Raw genomic sequence first — 20,119 nt, 5'->3', positions numbered from 1 at the left:
TGATCTCTACATGCAACAGTCCTTGAAATGTTTGAGTGTCCACTACTCCCCAGGAATAGGTCCCTATTTGAAAGAAAGAGAACTATTTGAAGAAATCATTGCCATTTTTCCTTCCCATGGTTTTGTTGAGTCCTTTCTCCTAGGGACCTGTCCTCCATTACAGTCATGGGATCTGGGTATGTAACTTCATTTGGACAAGAAACTGGCATGGAATCATGACTTTTTTGTTTGGGATTAGGGGCTGAGAACATCCCTCTGATCTGCCTTGTGATTATCTGCTGCTGAATTATTTGGCTTCATACATTGAGCAGTTCACTAATTGTCTACTCATCTATTTTTCCCCTAGGAATACCATCTCATAACCCTCTTCATGTCAGCCCTTCTTGGCTATCACTTCTATCTTACCACTTGTTTCAATAGCTTCATCCTCCAGGATGCTGATGAAGCCCACACATTGCTATTTAGTCTTCTGTTTTGAAGTCTTACCATGCTCATTATTAGAGAGCCATAGGTAGGGAATGGCATCTTCTACTGTCAGCTCTAGACTAAAAAGCATCATTAATGAAGATCTCAGTGGACACTGATGCCCCTCTTACCAGCTCCTTCCTTAGCCCTTTGACAAATAGTGTATGCCCTAGCCTCACTGATGGAATATCACTATTTGGTGAGTTTTCTAACTTTATGTAGTATATCTACTCTAATGTGCCCACTTCTTTAATTCTTTTAATTTATTCTTCTACTACCTGGCACAAAAATTCTGAGATTTCTTTCTCATCACACAGGGGCCATTGCTTTTTTCATACTTCTAGTTGCCATCCTTACACTGTGTTTGCACCATCTTCCCAGGGCTTTTGCCAGGCTGTTAAATGCTTCCATACTAATAAATTCCTTTTATCCAGGTTTATTTCTTTTGCCCTTGGCAAAACATTTTTTGGAATTAGTCTCCTGTGTGCTCTTCCAGCTCCTTCTGGTACTTGTTGACAGCTCATGCAGCTGTGCAGTCATCTTCCACCTTTTTCTAGGCTTAACATACTCCTGGCTGGGTTAGGCTATGACTTAACTCTAAGTTTTGACTTAAAAGCAAAGAAGTGAGATAATGAAAGATTATGAATGGGTGCTTATTGTGTGGAAGAGAGGAACCTATATCAGGAAGAGGCTGCCCTCTTCTGTGGGAATGGTGAAGTGGTTTCTCTAATCAATTTTTCTCTTTTTGTGGGGGAGTTGTGTGTATTCTGTTTAATGATTGATTTCTCACTCCCTTACCCAAGAGTAGAAGGATTAGAAGGAGTAGGCTACTTTCTTAGTCTCAAAGGATTCAAAGGAATTAGGGCATTCAAGATTTTCAGGTCCATCAACTCAGATTTTCCCACCTCATCTGTCATAACAGAGATTAAACTTCTTTAGAATGCAGTTACTCTTACTATTAAATCTTAAAACCAATCCTTAGCTTTCTGATGCAGGTGATTAGAAAATCTTTGTTATGCTACCAAGGAGGCTTTCTGACATTCACATTTAGATTTTATTTGGTGATTATCCATTACGATTTGATGATGTTGTTATCATTCTCCAAGGCATCCATCAAGCTTAGCATTAGTTTAGCAATAGGTCACCCAATTCCGCTGTCCTTAGAGCTTCTGTTTCATTCATTTTTTCCCAATGGCTGATACCTTGCAGCAATTAATGCATCCCCATTAAACAGTACACCATCCCAGATTATCCTAGTGAAAGTGATACTTTATGCTTGATTGGCCATCAGTAATGGGGTTCTCATTGCCAGCCAGCTAGCTGATAGGTGATCCAGCTCCAAAATTTAATTTTAGCATCTACAAGACCACTTCATGTCAACCATCACAGGTTGCATTCTATAGGAAGTAAACTATGAGATGCAGATTAGCATGCTAAGTGTCTATTAGTAAATACTCTTAATGAACCCCTGTAGAAGGAAGGTAAAGGAGGTTGGATAGGGAAGAAAGTGAAATTTTGCAGTGATGCAAGAAAGTGAAATTTTGCAGTGATGCAAACCCAGTAAAGGCCTCAGCCAACCCTTGTAGAAATCTCTGTAGCTCAGATGGCCTTTCAGAGTTATCCTGAGTTGGAGTAAAAAGAAGAGCTGGGCTTTTATACTTTTCTCTCAATCAGTAAAGGAGGACTTAGGTGGTATTTCACAGCATCTATCAGTCGATGTCTATTATTTTCTTTGTTTTACTTTTCCTTGTATCTTTTGTAGTAAGAAATACTTTCATTTGTGTTTTAGAAGTTACCTATATGCTAGCAGGTGAAACATGTCCTTCATACTCCTTTTTCTTTCTTGGTGTTTGATGGTTTGGTTTCTGAGCTTTAACATATATTTTGACTCTCTCCATTCTTTTTCATTTCTCTGCCTTTAAAAAAGCTTCCTCAGTTATTTCTACTTTGGACAAATTTGTCCTCTAGTAGATTTTCTTATAAAGGGTACATGTACATTATCCCTTGATTCTTGCATATCTAAAAAAATATGTTTCTATAACCCTAATACTTGAAGGACAGCTTGGCTGGATATGAAATCCTTGGCTTAAATGTTCTTTGTTTGAGTTTTTTGAATATGTTTCTCAACTGTAATCTGTCTTTGAATGTTGCAGTAGGAAAATGTTATGCCAATTTGATTTCCTTTATAAATAACGTGGGACTTATTTTGTTGTTTTGCTTTGCGGACCATGAGGACAATTTTCACTACACAATATACACCATGGATCCTTTTAATTTATGGAAATAGGTCTTTATTTCTGAAAAATATTGGATTATGTTTTTCCATAAATATTGGATTATGTTGGAGAACAGAAAAATGTTGTTCTGTTATGTTGTTTTTTTTTTTGCCCCCCCCCGCCCTACACCGAGACTCCAATTATATGTATATTGGATCTTCTTTGCCTATGCCAAATACTTTCTCTTGATCGTTTTAAATTCTTTCCTTTTTCTTTTTGTTCTTTGCTTTGTTTTTTAATTTTCTTGACTATCCCATGGTCCCTACTAAATTGTAATCCACTATTTTCTCATTCAGGCAATTTGTAATGTTGTTTTCACTTCTAGGATAAATTTGACTTTTTCTACTATTTTCTTTGTTCAGTCATTTTACATCTTCCTAGTTTTTGTTCATATTTGCTATGAGTTTTACATTTCTGATTTAAGGTACTTATTTTACATTTGCAAATCCTTGTTTTTAGGTATTTAATTCAGATGGAGCTCTTATGTTACAGTTTTGTTTTACTCCATGGTTGACATTTTGGGGAGTATTTTTAACAGCTGGTACATTTTAATTCTTACTTTGTTTCTTTGTGGTCTAACTTTGTATGGATATTATCTACTTTTTCTACTTATTTTGAATGTCTAATTTTGTGGACCAGTACACTTTTTGTATGCACACAAAAGTGAAAGTTTTAACAAACTTGTTAACTTCTTTAGTTCAAGACTACCATCTTTATTTAGTATGGTAAAGGCAGTTTCTCTAATTACATTGGCTATTTTTGTGTGTAGAAAATTTTGTGTATTCTTTTTTGTGATTCTAAAATCACAAAATGACACAGACACACACACACACACACACACGTGTACACACACACCAGATATCTCAATTTCTTGTTTTTATATATTTTTTACTTTCACTACCAAGTAAGTCCCATGGGACATGTTTTCTTCTCAAGTTGCCCCATTCCCATGCAGAAGTGTTGGTTCCAATATTGCTGCTTTGGGTCCTGATAACATGCAGATCCTTTTATTTATTTCCTTTCTTTCTGCTTTTCTTTTCCTTCTAGCCAGTACTTAGATCTACCAGATTCTGCATCTGTTCCCAGTATTTTCCACTGCATGGTGGGGATTTAGCTTTTTGAGGGAATTCTGTTTGGAACCTGTTTCCCTGTTTCTCCTGTGGCCCCTGCTCCTGTTTCCACATTCTTTTGGCTTCTTTCATATCTCTGCCTTACTCTTTCCCTCAACTGGATTTTTAAAAATGTTCCTACTTGCCAGTGTTTTAAGTTGACACTGTTTTATTTTCTATTCCTTAGATAGGCAGAAGCATAGATTATGGGTCATTTTATTTGCTGCTTTTATTTATCTAGGTGGGTTTTGGGTGTATATTTAGAAAGAATTAGAGTTAAGAGACAGCCATTATTCTACATAAATCTAGAAAAACCAGATGATTAAGTTTTAAGCAAAAGAATGTCAGAAGTAGGATTTAGAAAAATAAAGCAGTTACAGAGCTCAGAAATGTGTTTGACTACTCACTTTCACTTCTTAGGTAGAGAAAGAAAAAAGTGATATGCTTTCCATCTTGCTTAGGTGCAAGCAATCCTCCAGGGCACCCAGTCTTACTCACCACATCCATCCTAACTTCACCCTGGCTCATAGAGGGTGAGGCAGAGAATGAATCACTGGGAGGGTTTTCATGACTAACAGTCCTTCCACTGTCCTTGGATCTGGCTATGCAGAGTCTCACCTGATCACTTTTCTTCTTCCTGGGGTAATATTGCTCCCATTTTTACTCACTTTAAAATTTTCTTTAAATCTCAGCTATTTCAGGAAGCCTTCTGATGACCTACTGCAAACTGGATGATGGGAATTCTCTTTGTGCAATTACAGCAAACCATACACCTCCCCATCCCTGCACTTGACATGTTATTCTGCTTGTGAAAATGCCTCCATCTATAAAGTGTGGATACTTATGATTCCTTCTTTACTTTTGCATTTCCTTCGTGTCTCTCACAGAGCCTGACATTTAACAAATGCTCACTGATAGAATGAATGGATGAATAAAGAAAGCAACATAACTTCTCTAGAAATGCCTGCAGTCTGCATTGTCCCAACCTATGGGGAAAATATCTTCCTAACTCTTTTGCTTTGTTATGGTTAGAGGGTCACTGGTCTCTACAGACAATTTTCTATGTTTGTGTCCCTGATTCCAGGGCCACTTGGACATGAATATTAACCAGACTTCCCCTAGGGCCTGGAAGCATGGAGCATTTTTCTGAGTGTGCTTTTGGGTGATCTCCTTTCTATTCTTGTCTCTAGCCATGTTCTACTGGGGACACAAAAATAAATATATTATCTCAATATGAAGCTAAATAGCAAGAGCGAATTCATCTCCAGAGTCACAATATTCTCTTCAGGTATAGGCAGAATAAATTTAGTTATCCTCATTTCTTTCCTCCCCTCACCTGATCTTTAATTGTATTCCAGAAGAGGGTTTCATAATGAAGGATGACCTGCTTTCATCCAAGATCATTATAATTCTTGTAATTCCAAAGCCTGTTTCTCTCCTCATCTCTGTAGACCTGAGACTATAAAAGTCTTCAAAGCATGGAACTTAGGACTTGAAGGGACCTCATTATCATCTAACCTTCTCATTTGACAGACAAACACTGACTTGCCCATAATTATAAAACTGGTTAATGGAAGAATGAGTAATGAAATAAGTTTCTTGACTCACAGTTTTGTGTTTCTTCTGTTTTTGTGTGTCTGAATGTGTGTATCTTATCTTGTTCAAGCCTCCAGGATAGTGACCCCTCCCTTAAATCCCCTAGCATATACTGCTTGTCTAAAAGGTTCCAAGTTGGCAGTTTAAAATAATTTTACTACACCATAGAGCCTTGAGATTAATGATATAAGCATTTCCTTGTCATAATGCTTCAAAAATTTGAGATGTTCCTTTACTTCTCTTTTATTTTTGTCATGAAAAAAATAAAATTTCCCTTAAAAAGAAAAAAATTCCAGAATCCTTTCAAGTTTTTTCAGGAATTTAAACCATTCTTCATCAGTTATAATTTTCTCTTCTAAATTTTCCATTAAGGAAGGCAGCGTTAATAACAAATTTGGGATCCTTTTAGAGAATTTGCAGTCTCAAAATACTGCTTTCTAGTCTTTTTTATCTTGACCTTCTCATAAAGGGACAACTCTGTTTACTTTGAACAAAGGGATCAGTAATTCACAATCCTGATTTCTCCACACCCCAGAGTGTCAACCATAAAATAGTGTCAAGAGATTGTCAAAACAAAATTAATTGAAATTGAAACAATAAATTCCTGTGATGAACTGTCTTCACAAGGTGAAAGGAAGCAGGTATCATAGAATAAAGAAAAAGGTGAGTTCCCCAAAGAATAGGAATTGTTGATCCAAAGGGAAGGTGGAAAATCTTTTACTCTAATTTCACCCATGTTTTTAAAACCTTATAGGACATAGAAGGAGAAAAAACTAGAATTGTCAAAACAATAAGCCTCATCTTCTTATAAGTCAGGGCCCTCCACAGTGTTTCTGACAGTTTGAACACTAGCTAAATTTTTTTTTTTTAACACCAAATTTAGCATGCACAGGCATTTCAGATCTGTCACTAGAAGCAGGGTGATGTCAGTGAGAAAATCTGGTGTTGTTTTATTTTTACAAGTTTTTCAGGATCTGAAATGGAGTGTTTGTTGAGCATGTCACTGCAGAGAGGGAGTAATCATTAGTGATCTGAGAAACAAGCCTTGTTGCAAGGTTAAGAACCTAAAAAATGCTTATTAACAAGGAGAAGGACTGTCAAAAGGAGGAAAGCAGTGAGATAAACATAGTACTTATCACTCCTGGGGGCTCCAATTTGTTTAGGTGCTTTGGAATTCTACTCTTTGGGCCATGCATGTGGTCAGACTAAAGTCACATTCACACTTCAGAGGAATGCTGTTTTAGTCGTGTTTCAGAAATATGTCATGATAGGGAGGCTGAGGCAGGCAGATCACAAGGTCAGGGGTTCGAGTCCAGCCTGACCAACATGGTGATACCTCTTCTCTACTAAAAATACAGAAATTAGCTGGGCATGGTAGTGCGTGCCTGTGATCCCAGCTACTCAAGAGGCTGAGGCAGGAGAATCGCTTGAACCCAGGAGGCGGAGATTGCAGTGAGCCAAGATCACGCCACTGCACTCCAGCCTGGGCAACAGAGTGACACTCCATCTCAAAAAAAAAAGAAAGAAAGAAAAAAAAAGAGAAATATGTCATGATATGGGGTATCTTTTCATTCCAAACTATTTGTGCTTTGCCTTTCAGACTAAAGTGGCTTCTGAATGTTAGGATTATAATTGGAAATTGAATGAAAGCCCTTTACCAATGAAGATGCTTTTGAAATACGTAAGGCAATAATGAGGTTTTTAGGAATCAAATAGTTCATTATTCTGTGCCCATCTGACTCTCTGCTTCATGTTGAGGGGCAGTAAATGTTCTTCTCTATTAAATTTCCTCTGCATTAACTTACATTTAATTATTTTAAGGAAGTCTTTATATCTGCTCTTAGTCTGAAGTCCTCATGAAGAATTTGGAGTTTCACACAATTTAGTTCCCTGTAATTGCTGGTAGCCCTTCAATGTCAGTTTGCTCTTTTTCATTAGTCACAGAACTCCAATTTTATTAGGTTGGTGCAAAAGTAATTGCATTTTTTTTATTAAAAGGGATAGCAAAAACTGCAATTACTTTTTGCACCAACCTAGTATTTTGGTGACAATGATTCCAGTTAAAAGAAGATATTTCCCCAGCTCTTCCTTTTTCAGCTGAGTGTGCCCATTACATTATAATTGGTTCTTGCCAATGATATGTGAGCAAGAAGTTACATGTAAAGGAGAGTAACGTTTCAAGAGTGTGGTAACTAACTGACAAATGTGTCCCTTAGTATATATTTCTCCTCCCTAAAATCTGATAATTGGTTCTGAGGTTTGGAGCTCCAGCAGCCAACTGGATTGATGTGATGGTTAATTTTATGTCAACTTGACTGGACTACAGGGTGCCTATGAATTCAGCTGGACATTGTTCTGGGTGTGTCTGTGATGGTGTTCCTGGATGAGATTAACATTTGAATTAGTAGGCTGAGTGATTGCCTTCCTCAATGTGTATGGCCATCCTCCCATCAGTTAAAGGCCAGAATAGAACAAAAGGCTGATCTTTTCCTGGTTTTGGACTCAAACTGAAACATCAGCTGTTTTGGGGATGGGAGCCTGCCGGCTTTTGAACTAAAACTACACCATCAGCTCTCCTGGGCTTGGTGACTGCAAATCTTGGGACTTCTCAGCCTCCATAATCTCATGAACCAGTTTCTTATAATAAATCTCTTTCTATATGTATACATATCCTATTAGTTCTGTTACTCTGGAGAACTCTGATTAATACAATCTATGAGGTGGCTTTGAAGGGAGAAAGTGTGCTGTAGGATGATAAAGCAGGAAGATAGGAGGCTTGACTTCTGACAATTTCATAGGATGATTATACTAGTCCTGGGCTGCTAAACTTTGGAGTTTCACATTATGTGAGCAAATAAGCACCTAATTCATTTAAACACTGTTATTTCAGCTTTCTGTTACTGGCAGCTAGATACAATTTTTTAATTAATATATTCCCTTGCTACACATAAGCTCTGTGAAAGCTGGAAAGAAAATTTATACTTCTTTGTTTCCCCCTCAGTGATTAGCACAAAGCTTTGCCCAGAATAGGAGCTGCAGAAGTATTTATGGAATTATTTTCCTTAAACATCTATTGAGCTCCTAATTTGTGCCTGGTAGTGTGTTAAGAGTGAGAAATAAAAGAATGTAAAACAAAAGCTCTTTTAACCAGTCTCAACTGAACCATTGTGATGGGTTAATCAATGTTCTTCTTTTCCTTTATAAAAAGAATAAGCATCAGATGCCCTTGACATTTTGTGTACTCCTGAACAGTCGACCACTCTCTACTGTGCCAAGCACTTTTTCTCCCACAGGTTGGGTTTTATGCTTCCAAAAAGTCAATTTTATTTGTTTGCAATCCTAATTATGCCAGTTTCACTTATTATTTGTAATTATATAATTACAAAACCAATAAAATGTAAGTGTACAAAGAAATGGAGCTACTGTTTGTGTAAAAATAAGCTGAATTTCTCTGAAAAGATTAAATAAAAGTGAGTCACTAAACAAATACTGTCAAATTAGGTGGGTAATGATATTAAGTATATAGTGATAAAACAACTTAATAAGTATCTGCATTAGGACTTTTTCCGTTGCAAATACAAATAACCTATCTTAGATCCATTTAAGCTGAAAAGGTGATTTATTGGCTCATGTGGCCAGGAAGTCCAAGGAAGAATGGCCTTTCTGCATGGTGGGATTTGGGTGGCTTAACTATGTCATCATATATGTTCATCATTTTCCAGCTCCCTCATTATTGTTTTTCTTTAAACTTGTTGACTTTTCTATCCTACTATAGAAAGGCTTTCTCCGTATGACGGAAAAATTGACTGTAGGCAAGCTAAAATAGGCCTCATTGTCATTCATGCTACCAAGGGAAGAGGATCTCTCTCCCAGATTTAATCGGTCTGAATAGGTCCTGCAATCTTGGACTAATTGCAGGATAGTACTTTGGGTGACCCTAGATTTCTCAGTTCTCCCCCATTCCATGTGTAATTTTTCAGAATAACTGTAGAATGTGTCGGAAATCCAACAGCCTGAGATGAAGAAGGACTGGCTAGAAGAGCCTGGGCTCTGTTCCAGTCCGTCTTTAGAAAAACAATGTCATTCAATTCCTATGCCCAGTGGGTCATGTGACCCTGAGGTATAAAACACAGGACAGCTGCCTTTTAGGGTCCCTCAGCTGTGGCACAAGTGAGACATATTTTGACAAGACTCCATCTGAACCAAGCAGCTTTCCCGAGCTTTGTGGAATGACTCAAAATGGACCCTAGGCTTCTGTTATCTTTTGCTGCCTATGTGTAATAAATGCATTTCAGGTAACTTGTTTTGTGTGTGGGCTTCTCTCTCACTTGACTCAGAGACATTGAAAACCAATGCACAGTGAATCTGCTTCTCACTATTCAGTGTGAACAGTTTTGGATCACCATGCCTATCAGTTCTGATTTACTATCATACCAGAGCTATGTGGGGTGAGGCAAAGGTAGAGCATCCCCAACTTCTCCACTGTGACGGGGGCCTATTCCGGAGCATAGCCTGAGAAACAGTACTTGTATCTCTGTTCTTCTCTGTTTTCCCTAGGATCTTGGAACTATGTGGGATTTTATTAGCCCATTCTAGGGACAGCAGAAGGCCACTTGACTATACCTCAAAGGACTTATGAGAGAGTTCTGTAGCTCATGAACTGGCTTTGTGTTCTTAAAAAGTTACTCATTGTTTCTAGATTTTAACTTTCTGCACTGTAAAATGAAGACATTGAACTTGACATTCTTTAAGATCATTTTGAATCCTAAAATTCTACAACTATGACTCTACACTTTTGCTTATGCTGTAAATCCTGCTCAAGGAATATTTTTACCCTTGCAAAATTTACATATGTAAACTCTACTTTTGATAAATAGCCTGGCACTCTGCATCAATCTAGAGATTCTAGGAAAGGTTTTTTGGTTTTGTTTGTTTTGATTTCTTGGATATTTTCAGTATTTTAATCTGAGAAAAGTGATGCCTCCTTTACTGCAAAACCTATGTTTTCTAAATAAATTCAAATTAAATAGAAAAAAGAGGTCATTAAGGAATGAGTCATTACAGGAAATGACAGCAGGGTATTGGCAGGTGGGGGAAGCAACCTAAGTGTGTGAAAAGTCTTGAACAAACATCAGCATCCATTTTGGAGAGAATAACGTTTGTTCATCCAAAGACACTCAATTTGAACATGGGGCTTTTTTGAAATAATAGAAGATCAGTTAATATTATGTACTTTATGGCAGGCACTGTACTAAGTTCTATGATGTGGCTTTCCTCTTTATTTCACATGGCAACTCCATAGGGATAGGTTTCATTATTAGGCCCACATAGATGAGAGGAGAAGGCCTTGGGTAAGTAAGTAGCTCAAGGTCTATAAAGTAATAAATAGTGAAGGTGAGATTCCCATTCAGGGAGCTTGACTCCAGAGGCTGGCTTCAACTCAGAATGACTTTGTAGTTTAGATTTTTTATTTTTTAAAGAGACAGCACCTTGCTTTGTTGTCCAGGCTGAAGTGCAGTGGCACAAATATGGCTCACTGCAGCCTGAACTTCCTGGGTTCTAACAATCTTCCTGCCTCATCTTCCCAAGTAGCTGGGATTATAGCCATATGCCACTATACCCAGCTAAGTTTTAAAATTTTTTGTAGAGACTGGGTCTCACTATGTTGCCCAGGCTGTTCTCAAACTCCTGGGATTAAGCAGTCCTCCCCCCGCCTTGTTCTTCCCAAGTGCTAGGATTTGGAAGCACTTTGAAAGTGAGAGCTTCCAACTGCATGAGCCACTGCACCCAGCCTAGTCTCTATTTTATTACATTTTTTCCTTGTTTTCCTCTGCCTCCTTGTTTCTTCCTCTGGTAAGTAGTCTAAGTTAATTCCATTGAAAAGAATACCTCGAGGTACACACATGGTTAGAATGCTAAGCAAGAAATCCCTAAAGAATTTTGACTACTTTGTGATAGTTAAAGAAAATAAATGAGTTTGCTTCTGTTTGCTTCCAGCCAACAGAAAAATAGGATCTTGTTGACAGCTGAATAGTCTTTTTAGAATTTATTAATATTTATTATTGGAAGCTATTTTAAAAGAAGAAGGAAAAAATTATCTGTGTTGCTTGCTCTATCCTGTAAGGTCCATCTGCTATTTCTCAGGTATAGATGCCAAATTACACGATTAAAATAACACATACAAAGGGCTGTTCCTTATATAAGTTGAAAATCTGTCTGATTTTTCACACTCTCACAAAATCAATGTCTAGAGAAAGATTTTATAAATAAATATGTCCTGTGTTGCTGCTGCTTCAAGTTATGATTAAATTAGTCCTCTCATGTGGAAGTTTAAAAAATTTCCCAGGTAAGATTCTATAGACAGTAAGACCTAAGTCTTTCCCAGAGATGGACATTTAAGCATTTTCTTTTGTAGAGTAGCAAGTCTCTTTCTCTCCTGTTAATCCCGTAACTTGTTTTCTTTTTTTAAGATTCCGCAGTCTTAAGACCATCTCCCACAAATCCAGCTTTTCTCCTTTTCCTGGCCACTTTCTATTGTTACACAAGTTATGGTAATGACTTGTGTTACTGAACAGGGACTGTGAGCTCCTTGAGAGCTTGTTGATCTCTCTATCCTGCGTATCCAACCCCTTACTTGGTATGGAGAAAGTGCTTCACTGATGTTTGTGCATGGAAATGATTCTGGGTTCAAAGCTTGCCTCCACCATGAGAAAGGGCAGAATAACATGTGAGCAATGGTGTGGCCATCAGTCAGAATCCAGAACTAATCTTAGGAGCCAAATAAGAAAGAATGACTAGATTTATATCAGTGAATTATCTTGGTTTAGCTAGACTCCATTTGTAAACCATTTTCCTGATAGGAAAGTTCATGAAGGCATTGTCCAAACCACTGCTGTCACTCATTCCCTTCATTGTGTGGTTCAGGCATTTTGAAAATGTGGAGGTAGGAGCGGAAGAAATTAAATTTCATATAAATATGGAAAGAATGGATTTTTGTTATCTTTGTTTGAAGTGATATGTTGGGCTAGTTAGTACAGAATTGAAAAGATTCAAGAGAGTGAGCCAACCAACACTGATTTTGAAATTTTTAATTCGAAGCAATTATTTAAGCATTGTGTTGTCAACAACCTTAAGAAGAGATACGCACCCATAACCCCTTGTTATTTCAGGACTTGGAATTCATGTCACACATGTGCAGCTTTATGTCATAAAACATTATTTAAGAAATATTTTCCAGACTTTATATTAGCTAGTGATATATTTGTAGCTAATCTAAATGTCAGGATAAAATAAGTTTTCTGTTCTGCTTTTTTTTTTTGTAAATTTCAAATGCTATCACAATAAATACCAGTAAGCAACCAATTTTTCTGAAGTAATATAGCTTTGTTATTAAACATATTTTCTCTTAACTACTTGTTTAATCAACTAAGTTCTATCTCTGTTATCTACTAATTGATTAATCTTAGGTAAGTAATTTAACCTTTCTGGGCCTCTGTTCCCTTGTTTATTATATATGATTCTTATATGATGACATGAAAACATATATATAAATCCCATGGCATAGTACATAAAAATGTATTAGAAACTCAATCAGTGCTGCTTTTTCTCTCATAAGAAGAAAAAATGCTTGAGATGATGGCACCTCTTAGTTTTCACCCTTTTGGCCAAATAATTCTTTTTAAATATTCTAAATCTCCACAACTATCATTCTTATTGTACTTTTCTATCTTGAACTATGTGTTTTCCTAGTCACTGTGAAATTGCGTGATCAAAAAGAAATTAAGGCAGTTTTCAGTCTTTATAATGACTCAGCTCCTTGTTATCATAATTTAAATAAAATAATGGCACAGGTGGCCACATTTTAAACAAGTTAATTGGCATTGGCTACAGGTACAGCATTTGGGAGAACTGAGAAAACTGTCTTTTTTTTTCTAAACAATAGCAAAAGAAAAGTATTGCCTAAGTTCTACATTCAAGTCCTTTAGGTAAGTTTTTATGCCTGCCCCTAAATTTGAAGTAACAGAGGTCTAGAAGTGTTGAGGCAAGCCTAGAAAAAAGATGATCTCCCTAGCCTTTGGCTTATAATGGAGGGGGCATGAGAATATGTGTAGAGACCAAATTCTACAACCAGCCCTTTCACCCAATCAAAACACCAGTGACAATAATAATGGTTTAAGACCTTGGGCCGGGCGCGGTGGCTCAAGCCTGTAATCCCAGCACTTTGGGAGGCCGAGGCGGGTGGATCACGAGGTCAAGAGATCGAGACCATCCTGGTCAACATGGTGAAACCCCGTCTCTACTAAAAATACAAAAAAAAAAAATAGCTGGGCACGGTGGCATGTGCCTGTAATCCCAGCTACTCAGGAGGCTGAGGCAGGAGAATTGCCTGAACCCAGGAGGTAGAGTTTGCGGTGAGCCGAGATCGCACCATTGCACTCCAGCCTGGGTAACAAGAGCGAAACTCCATCTCAAAAAAAAAAAAAAAAAAAAAAAAGACCTTATTCTACTTCAAAGATGCTACTCTAGTCGGCAGCTCTGTAGAGGCTGTCAACAAGCACATTCAGTTTATCTCTACGTTTGCTGATATGTTGTAAAATAAAAGGGAATCACTGAGACACAAAGCTTTGGTAAATAGCTTTGTGTGGGTAGTCTCTAAATTGATTTTTTTTTTTTTTTTTTGCAGCCCATCTTTACTTTTTTGTAGCCTTCAGATGAGTTCTATGTTTTTAGCAGATTTGAGTTAACTTGAAAATTAACTTCAAGTTCAGGGAGTTGTGAGTGAACTTAACATTTATGCTGAGTACCAACCCTTCCTACAGGGAAATTAATATTGTGTCAGTTATTGCCATATTCCAAATGAAGAGGGAGATAGTATCTGTCAAGAAATAAGAGCAGCTAATAAAAATTAGCTTTAATTGACTGATTACTATGTGCCAGATATGATTTTGATCTTTTCACATCTTATATAACTGAATCCCCAACAACCCCTAATTAACATTATTCCCATTTCAAATGTGAGAAAGTGAAGAACAGAGAATTTAAATAATTTTATCAAAGTTTCATAGTGATTAAGTGGTGGAGTTATAATTGAAACCTGAGAATGCAGTCTAACTTCTTGTTTTTCTTTGGCAACATCAAATATTCTGTATATTTTTACTGTAGGGATCTTGGTCTTAATATGCTAACTTAAGCCATCCATTAGATTCTCACAAAAAAAAAAAATTCTCCAAGATCTCTATGACTTAGTCCCAACATAGCTTTCCCTAAGTATCTTGATATAAATCTTTTATGAATTGGATGCTTTATCCAAATTGGGTTGCTGATTTTTTTTCTCAAATCAGTCCTAGGCCTTTTTGTATTCATTTCTTTTCTATTTTTTGGCTCTATTTTATGTATATATATATATATATATATATTTTTTTTTTTTTTTTTTTTTGCTTTTATCTGTACCAGTATAGCTTCTGTCTTTATCTCCAAGCCCATTCTAGGTATAGACGCTCACTCCAAAGAACTCTTTTTGGGTCTTTCTCTCCAGATGAAATCAATTTTGCCTCTGTTATTCTGCTTGAGCCTCTCTTAAATCTGCCATTTGTCCTTATTTGTGCTCCTGTATTATGTGCTTTATCAGATTATAAATTCTTTAAAGCTAGTACTATCCCTTAGACATACTAGGTATGTGTCACAATAAATGTGACACAGGTCAAAAGAGAACAGCAGATAACCTTGCCCTCCCATTTCAATGCCAGAGAAACAAAGCCATAGGTCAGAGCAGCAGAGCCTTGATTTTGTTCAGGTGCGTTTCTCAGTCCAGGGAGGGCTGTTTCTGTTTCCTACAGCAGACCTCAGGGACACAGTCTACTCTCTTCTCTTTAAGGTTACCACCACTCTTTCTATCTGTTGGTGGCTATAGGAGGGTGGATCTTCTGCCCAAAAGACTGTAGAGAAGGAGTGACATCTCCCTAGACATTATCTTCTTTGCTTCACCCAAAGACAAGCTCACAGGATCCTTTTCCCTGTAAAGGTTTTCCTACTCATTAGTCTGGAGAATACAGGAGATAGAAGAAAAAAATGTGAAGAAATGTAAAAGCTTACGTAGTCTGTTGCAACTTATTAGTGCAGTCCCTGGTGGGTTGTTCCTCTCTCTTGCTGGGATAGAGACTCAAAGTTACTTTAAACTTTTCTCAACCTTATTCTTAGGGGAGTGTTCCCTGAGAGCAATAATCATGGCAGAAAGTAGATATCCCTTCAGGAGCCTATGTATAATATATCTAGAAACATAGGAAGGTACAGTGGTTAGAGCACGTTTTGGGGATTAGCCAACTGATGTTTGAATCCTAGTTCTTTCACTGTATAGCTCTGTGACCCTGGGAAATGTATTTAATGACTCTAAGAGTCAAGTTTCTTATTTGTGAAAAGAAGATAATATTGTATTTACATCACCAGGTTGTAAGAAGTGTAAATGAGACACTGAGTAGGCATTGCCACACTTTACCATTATCTGGTTGGCCTTCCTCATGCTCTTGAGGCCGGGTATGGTCACATGACACAGCCAATGGACTATGAGTGTAGATAAACTGTGTCACTTCTAAGTAGAAATCTTTCATTGCTGGTGCAGGACTTGCAGTCTGCTCTTCACCACACAATGATTGTGGAGGCTTATGTTGGTGTGTTGGTGCTGTGAAGTTAAAGAGGCCTAGAGGACCAAGTCATCACATGGACAGGCACTCTGTAGAGCCAGCCATGCCTAAAAGTGACTCCATAAGAGCAGAAAATAAAACCTTTGTTGTCTTTAGCTTCTGCTATTATGAGCCTAGTTTATCACAGCATAACCTAGTCTCTGACTAGTACAGGGCTTAATGGGGCCTATGACAGAGTAAATACTTAAAAATTGATACTTTTAGAAGTGGATAATTTGCATTTCCTGGGACTCCTAGATTGCAAAGTACCCACATTAATGGGATTCAAGCCAGTTCCACATAGAAATATTTCTTCACATTTAGCATTGGCATGCTTCCATGAGAATGCTCCCTACTATAGCCCATTAGCATTAAATAACATATTCCCATGTAAAATTTACCTGCAGATAATTTCTTTACTTCAGTAACATAAATAGAAACCTTTCAGGGTAAACATTTTTGTAAGAAGACGAAAGTTAACTTTTTCTGGCAAAGACTAATGACCACTAACAGCCCTCTTTACCATATCTCTTCTGGGAATATCATTGCATGTGGTTGGAAATGTAGTTTTTTCTTCCTTCTTTCTCTATATAAAGTCATTATGTGTCTACTTAAACCTCCTTAGTAAATAATGTGTTTTATTCCTCTAGTAGATGAAAGGGATTTTTTAAAATCCCACAGAGTTCACAATTCATATAAGCCAATGGATTTCATGATTGGAGTTATGTTATTCTTTCAAGTTGGCAGGAGGGGTGTTAATTCCATGATAAATGTGGTTTAGAGGGAAGACTACTACTGTCTACTTATCAGCCTCAAGTTCTAAGTCTGATCTTAGTACACCTTTGCTGTGTGACTCTGCTCAAGTTTCTTCTTTGAGCTGCCTGGAGTTTTTCTCATTGGATTATAAAAAGCCTTCAACATTGTGTGGACTTTAATTCTTTACCTCTTATATTTTTTGTGATCTTCCACATATATATGCACATACCCTGACGTTTACTAATGATATTAATGTATTTGTAGATACAGATCTTGTTTCACATCCTAGCTCTGCCTCTGCCAATATATGTAACCCAAGACTAGCTATTTAAGCTCTCTAAATCTTTGTTGCCTTTTTATAAAATGAGAATAAGAATACCTAACCCACTAGATTTATGGTGAGGGTATATAAAATATTGAAAATTTGTTGGTACATACCAAAAGGGTAGTGCATAGTAGTTTAACTTCTTTTGCTTGATATTTTTCTTGGAATATCAAGATTCAGGACCACCATATTCCGTGATATCCAAAAAGAATATCAAGAACAGGAAAAGAAAGGAAGAGAAAGGGAAGGGAAAGGGAAGAGAAGGAAAGGAAATCAAGATTCCAAGGTTATTTCAGTGAAAATAAGACTTTGATAGTTCTCATTTCAGAAAATTTAGGTTAACTCCCCTGCCTTCTCCATATATATTTTTCACTTTTTTGAAAGTGTCTTGAAGTTTGCAGTTAACATGCACTTTATTAGCTGAAATCAGACAGAACTTTTATACATCAAAATGCCACTTCTCAAGGCAATGCAGTCTTTATTAGTAGTAACACTTATACTTACTGAGCATAAATTATATGCCACACACTCTTGTAAGTATATTATATAAAAATGTATATGTGTTACATATAAATATATACTAATATATATATTATAGACTTGTTTAGAGAATTTGAGTATATAATACACACCACACACACAGTTTTATATAATACAGATATTATTTCTATTGTGTCAATCCAGGTTCTGTCAGGAGAGTTATTTTACAGAGAAAATTTAATATAAGGTATCAAGGCAAAAAGGTGACAGTGAGGTATCCCAGAGGAAGTAACTGCACCTCTAAGCCTGCAGAGAAGAGAAAAGGAAAGAAGTTGGAATTATAGAAATGTAAGAGCATAGAGGAGGAACCTTGTGGATTTGGAACTCTGACCTCTGAGGAAGAGGTGCTGCTTGCAGTTGCACTTGCATTCCTGAGCACGTGCTGTGATGCTGGTTCTAGCGTTAGAGAGAATTGCACACTGAAAGCAATGCTGCTGGACAAGCTATAACTAACAAACCATTGGCACAGTGACATGGTGGGAACAAGAAGCAAAACACAAATGAGTTCTTCTTCCTCTTCCAGTTTTCAAGTGTTCCTTCTAGCATCCCTATGAGCCGATCCTAAGCAAGATGCAGCTAACAAAAAAGATTTACAGAGGTCCAACTTCAGCATCAGAAAACAGCAAAAAAGCCTAGGTTTGAAGCTGAGATACAATATCATAATAATCAACACTGTCTACCCTTTGGCTATTCATAATCTATATACATCTTTATCCACATACTTAAATTTCAATAAAACAACAATAATCCCTTTGTACAAAGATGACCTCCTCCTCTCTCCAAAGTGGAGAGAGGAGAAGTTCTAATCGTTATTGTGTGCATCTCTGGAAGACAGTCACCGTGTCCATCTCTGAAGTTCTGAAAAGCAAGCAAGGTAACTTCCATTGGTTTGTGTGGAAGTGTGAACATGTAATTTAAAAGGATTTAGTGGACTATGATAGAAAGGAAAGTTTTTCTTCACAGTGATTCTTCTTATCCCATTGACTGGTAGATGGATTAAAAAGCTTGGTGAAGTTCTCAAAGTATTGATTTCAAACTTATTTTCAACTCCATGTTGCCTCCAACATTATTTTCTTTTCCCTTCTCCTCTCGTCTCCTTTCCCTCCCCTTTCTCTTCCCCTCCCTTTCCCTTCTTTTCTCTTCTCCTCTCCTCTCCCCTTTCTCCTTTTCTCTCCCTTTTCTTTTCTCCTTTTCTTTTCTTTCCTATCCTGTCCTAATCTCTCCTCTCTCCACTCTCCCCTCTCCTCTTCATTCCATTTGTTCCTTCTTTCCTTGTTTCTTTTTAAGCATTCCTCTTGTTATATTTGTGTATCCTTTTAATAACCTTGAAATTATTTTCTGAAACTAATGTATAAATAGGTATAGAAAACAAATTTTTGCCCTTTTTCCCATAAAGGTTCTATGTTAGCACATTTGCCAACTGATAGAAAAAATGTTTGCCTCACTCTACTTGCATCAATAACATTGTTTTTAGATCTTTGCTGTTATGATGGGTAAAGAAATTATCTCTCTTAATTTATATTACTTTGATTAGTAAGTTGAATGTTTTTTCACATAGAATCTAATTTTTCCTTTGCTAGCTAAGACTTTTTAAATTTTCTTAACCGTTATTTTGTCTTCTTTTGAGATCATTGATGGATTGTTGTTATAATTTTTATTAGTTATGTATTAGAAACACATATTACTTATATCACAGTTAAAATTTGCCCCCCAAATTTTATTTCTCTTGTAATTGTGTTTCTGCTAATAAATTTAAATCTTGGATCAATCAAAACAGTTGAAATTTTAAGCTCTTGCTGATATCAGTGGAAGGATATAGAATAGTTTAGACATTATCAACAAGGTACTCACTTTGTGCTGAAGATTGTCAACATGCTGCTAAGAGACACGTTAACTTTTGAGATACAGTTTTCTAAGCTTTTGGTCTATCACTGGGTAGTATTTACCCTATGAGGAGAAGCCTACATATGACTATATGGCTTCATCTTCTAGAGTGATAACATAGCAACAGCTTTTGTTAGTTTGCAGGAACCAGAAACAGATTGAATTCTTGGCACGCTACAAGGAAAGAGCTTTTGCAAGCCCCTCTGGTTATGGTGCTCCCTGTGTCATAAATGTTACTGGAGACAGACCCTGTGAGTGAGGCTTTCTACGCTGTGAACAACATATCACCCAGCAACAACTGTCTTCTCACAGATCTGACAGAGAGAGAAAAACATGCCAAGGTGAAGATACTAGGAAAGAGGGTCATTAAACCCTGCCAAATCGCTTTCTTTTCAAAATGGAACACTTAGCACAAGCAATAAAAAATTAGCAAACATGCATGTCACCAGTTTGTTCTTATTATTGAAAATGAGGAAATGTATAAGAAGGCTG

General features: G+C 37.0%; 1 long non-coding RNA gene across 1 annotated transcript in view; it reads left to right on the top strand.

Annotated features, from left to right (window-relative positions):
* Nucleotides 1–20,119, top strand: part of LOC105710806 (uncharacterized) — a 529,709-nt gene that overhangs the window by 127,175 nt on the left and 382,415 nt on the right. The gene's annotated exons all lie outside the window — the stretch shown is intronic.

The sequence above is a fragment of the Aotus nancymaae genome, unplaced genomic scaffold (genome assembly GCF_030222135.1).
Source record: "Aotus nancymaae isolate 86718 unplaced genomic scaffold, 86718_ANA_hifiasm-v0.15.2.pri h1tg000036l, whole genome shotgun sequence".
NCBI lineage: Eukaryota > Metazoa > Chordata > Mammalia > Primates > Aotidae > Aotus > Aotus nancymaae.
This window is presented reverse-complemented; position numbering and strand designations above follow the sequence as displayed.